The sequence below is a fragment of the Bombus fervidus genome, chromosome 4 (genome assembly GCF_041682495.2).
Source record: "Bombus fervidus isolate BK054 chromosome 4, iyBomFerv1, whole genome shotgun sequence".
Lineage (NCBI taxonomy): Eukaryota > Metazoa > Arthropoda > Insecta > Hymenoptera > Apidae > Bombus > Bombus fervidus.
In genome coordinates this window covers 4,998,714-5,003,551 of record NC_091520.1, presented here as the reverse complement: position 1 = coordinate 5,003,551, position 4,838 = coordinate 4,998,714, and the positions used below count along the sequence as shown (strand labels likewise).

At 32.2% G+C, this 4,838-nt stretch overlaps 1 pseudogene; it reads left to right on the top strand.

Annotated features, from left to right (window-relative positions):
- Positions 1-3,602: 3,602 nt before the first annotated feature.
- LOC139986573 (uncharacterized) lies at positions 3,603-4,543 on the top strand (annotated as a pseudogene).
- Positions 4,544-4,838: the final 295 nt, after the last annotated feature.

Here is a 4,838-nt window from a genome sequence, read left to right as displayed (position 1 = left end):
TGTTAATGGTAACGATTAAATATGTGGTAATAATGGTAAAATATCTGCAAGTAATTTCAATTTCATTTAGTTACTGTTTATGTATCTTGTATTTAAGGCTAATGTTCGAAATATATGAATTTGATAAAATGGATTGTTATAAAATGTGCTATCCGTATATTCCATTTGTGCATTGTTTGTGACATTGGATAGCATAAATATGTTTCTTTAAATAATTTTGCAGCCTGAAAACAAACTGATTTGAATTTCTTTAAATTGAAGTTCTCTAAATGTATTAATTTGTTAAGTGTTAAAGGTTACAGGTGCTTTTGTTAACAATTGTATAAACTTTCATATGAAAACTCCTGATATCTAACACCTTTCTTTACCTCTTTCAAATTCTTCTCAAAGTCGAAATTGTTATAAATTTTGCATTATCCGTATTAGCAATAAAAAAATGCTTATACTACAATTAAATATATAAAATGTAAGTGAATACATACATGAAAATGTAACGCGCCTTTACATTCTGAGGTTCTATAATGAATAATTAAATCGATTAGTTTTAGTTTTAATCGCTTTATTTTGTTTTTACAACGCTATATCTGATCACATATAGTCATCTGAGAAAAGTAATGTTTTCAATTTCAAAGTTTTAAGGGGTTGTTATTATATAGAAAAAATAACGCTTTTGAAATATGAAACTTGAAACCTACAACGTTGTATAATAAAAAAACAGGTATTTATATACAAAAAAGTAACGATGATATTGAAATGACCTTCACAGTTTTGGGGGAACTTTTTCTATTGCCACTATATAAGCGTTCTGAATCCATATACATCCCTTACAGCTATTTTGGGTCTGCAAAAGCAATTAAAATATATTACATATCTGACTTAAATGTATACACTGTATATCTCTCATAAAACGTGAGCCACAAGTTGAGTACAGTTCGTGCTCTTCTGTGCTCTTATTCAGTTGTGTGACAAAAAATCACATTGTTGTACCAAATATTTTACTTTCCTCTGAGTTCAAACCAGTTTCTTCCCAAACCTACTCTTGCACAAAATTTTCATGCATGATTTCTCCATGTATGTTTTTATGGGCCGATTCATCACTATCAAGATACATTCCACTCTAATTACTTTATATCGAGTATGTCTACAATATTTTTAAAAAATGTTTACTTAATGTCAATGATGCGTCGGAAATTGCAGCAGATGATTTGCTTTAACTTGAAGTGATTTGTGTTTATGAATCTGTTTACTCTTTTTGAATTCGGGATAAGCCTATGCGTCCCATGTGGTTGGGTACCAAGAAGCACGGAGATAAAGATTGATCCTTCTCTAATGTACAGGGCTCAATTGTTTCTTTTCCTAGTAAGGACTGGATGAAATTTCGGATGAAATTTTTTATTTTTCTTTGTCAATTAAACTTAAGTAATGGATACCGTACCCAACATAACCTCAACCACTTCTTTTTTAAGTTGGAATTTTGCGTAATAATTGCGTGGAATTTTCCGTAATCTCCTGTCATTTCGATACAAAAGATCTCAATTGTCCTGTAATGTCTGTGTTTACTTCTGTCTGTTTTTCTGCTTGATGTCTCTGTGTTTTGTACTTGTTCTTCAGTGATTTTCTACTCTTCAAGATCAGGCGTGACCGATACTGAGTTGTTATGTTTGAGATTTGTTTTGTTGATGTTTGAGTCCCAACTATTAAGTGACCTTCTCTTCATCTATAGTCGATTGGTTTTATATTTTCTGGGATATTTTTCCTATAGATTTTGGCTCTTTCATTGTTTTCTTTAGATCTTCTCCAAAGAATTATTCTCCTGACTTTGCTTTTATTAGTACCGATTTTATTCGTTTCGATATCCTAAGCAGTATGAATGCTTTACATGCTTCTGTTTCGTTATAATGTACCTCGAATATTAGCTTTGCTGCATCATTCAACTTCTGGATGAAGTGTATTTTATCAACTTCGCTTTTTTCGTCCATTACCGCAGATATATATGGTCCAACTTATTTCTGCTGAAGTATATCCAATTAAATTTTGGTTTTTTATTAACTCTCTTTTAAGTAGCTCCCGAAAAAGTCGCTGCTATTTCTTGATTTACCTTTGGTGCCTCTAACTCTGGAGATCTTATGTATTTCTTTGGCATGTTTTCATTTTCCTCTTTAGCCAAGCCTTCTCTTACCTAGTGTTTCCATCTGAGATGTAATATGGGATGTCCTTCTGGTAATTTCTCCTTCTGGTAATTCGGGGACATTGACTTTTGACAAGCTTACGCCAATCAGGAGGATAATTATTAACCTCTTGATAAGTAATTAATTAGATATATAAGATATTAAACCGGAATTTTATTTCGTGAAGCGGATACCGCCTATCTTATTATTCTTAACATTTCTTACATCCCCTACAAATTAAATGATAAAATTTTTTTATCTATTTTGTCCAACGTACAAGTTCGTCAATTATTATGCTTTTAATCTGTCTAACCTCTCGTGGAAGTTTTTATTCATTAAATTTGTTCATTTCGTACATATAGTACCCCATTATATATATGGAGTAAGATAACGTACGAAACGTAAATCGTAATCCGATATCTATAGATCGACGCTCATTCTGTGCACTATTCGGCATTCGACCTCAACATAAAAATAATATTGTCGAGAAATACCTGAACTTCGACCCGAAGGAGCTAATATTAGAGATGTGCGAGAATCTGAAAATGTCGGGAACCTGATACGAATTATTATTATGCGAGTTATTGCATGAAATTGTACTATTGCACGTTGCAAGTTTCAGTGCAATTAATGTAGTTGCAAATAATGAAGGATTAGATTCATAAGGAAGTTTAGATAACCCGGAAATTTTATTCTAGATCTTTTGAATACAAGTAGATTATGTTATCGACAACGCAAACCAATCTTTTTTCTTGCCGTAATTCGACTTTAATGGATATCACCCGTTGAAAAATATTCAAAATTTCCTTTTTCGTGATATACCTCAATAACGGTAGAAGATATGTGAAGAAGTTGAAGTAAAAGTTGCATCATTTCATTGTCTACTGAACTGCGTAAAAAAATTTTTTTTAAATCCGTGATTTTTGAGTTACCCCTTCCTTAAAAGATTTCGTTCAATATACATGTTGAAATAGCTCTAGATATTCCCTTTTCATATTTGTCAATGACTTATGTGTTAACATTTTTTCCAATTAAATGAACCAATTACAATTTGAAGCCCATTTTACAAGTTTTCTTTAATAAATTAGTTTCAACAAAAATCGGTAGATACTGACTCGCATGATGAAATTTGTGACGTGATAAATAATTTTCAAAATGCGTATTTTACACCATCAATTGAATATGATTATGTGCTTGAATTTGTCGAATCACACAGTGCTCGGATTGTAGGCTAAATTACCTATAGAGGAAAAAGAAGACAATTGTGACCGCGAGGAGTCTACTGTTGATGACGGAGGTGGGAAAATCGACTTAAATTATAAGAAAAAAAGCTGTGGAGTTCTGGAAACACGGAGAATAGTTTTTTAACCGCTTACCACTATACGGAAAAGCTTTCGGGTGGTTAACTCCGTGTCATAACTATACAAGTGAACTATGAGTCTCGAGAAGAGTGAGACAAATTCAGTAAAGTTTACATTTATTACGGAATATGTATCGCAAAAGTTTCAAGAAGCTTGTGACAGAAGATGTATTGTTCATGACACAAATTTGAGATTATGGGCTTTGAAGGCAAAAGACTTTATGAACCTATCTGAATTTAAGGCAAATGAATGGTGAATTTGAAAATTCAAGATTGTGCATAGAATCGTTTTTCGCAACATAACATCCTGCAGAACGCAATCTATTTTTTGTAGATAACTTTTTTTTTAGGTAACTTGCTACATGTTGCAGAATTTTAAATTTCATATGTAAAGTTTAATAACCCAACTATTGGAATTGAAAACATTTATAATGTAGACGAGAGTAGCTTCGACTTGAAATATATTCTGGTCAAACGTTGCCAAAATTGGAAGTGAAAACATTAGGAGCAGCGATTCGATCGATATCCTCTACGACACACAGTTATGCTATAATGTCTATTACTCCAGCAAGGAGACATCTTCCTTCATCGCAATATATAGCTTTAAATGAGAAATTTGGTCTGAGAGTGCAAGAAACTCTATTCCACCAAAGAAATATTTAGATAGAACATTTAAAAATTTGGTTTAGCCATGTATATTGCCGAATACTGTCCGCAAAAAGCATGCTTCTAGTCGATTCGAGACATTGCCTAAATCAGTTAAATTAGTTGATTTCTGAAAAGAAAGAAGTGATATTTTCAATCACTACAATGAAGACGATGGTCATGATTCAATCTTCAGATGTGCTTGATTTCTGGATTTTAGAAAAACTTTGTGCCAACAATTTCAAACAATGTAATTTTCGTAGACGAAGATATCAATCTACATTCAAGCAATGAAATAATTAAATTGCAGCCATTAACTCATAACCAGTTTTCTTTAGCCAGATTCAAAAATTTTTCCCAATATGCTTAGTTTAAAAGCAGATACCTAAAAACGCATCCTAGCGAGTTGAAAAATCCTAGATTTCCGTTACTTTAGGAGTGAAAAATGAAATGTACTAATATGTAATATTTGTGGAGCATTGGTAAACTTAAAATGGCTTTTATCCAACGCGCGTGGTATGGCGAGTATCTTAGCTTTAATAGTTTGTACCAGGAATAACATTATTGTACTAGTTACAAACTGCGATTTTCATTGTCTTTGCCGTTTGCTACTTACCTAACTCTTCGTTATGTAAAAATATGTAAAACAAGACTGCCAATGGTTA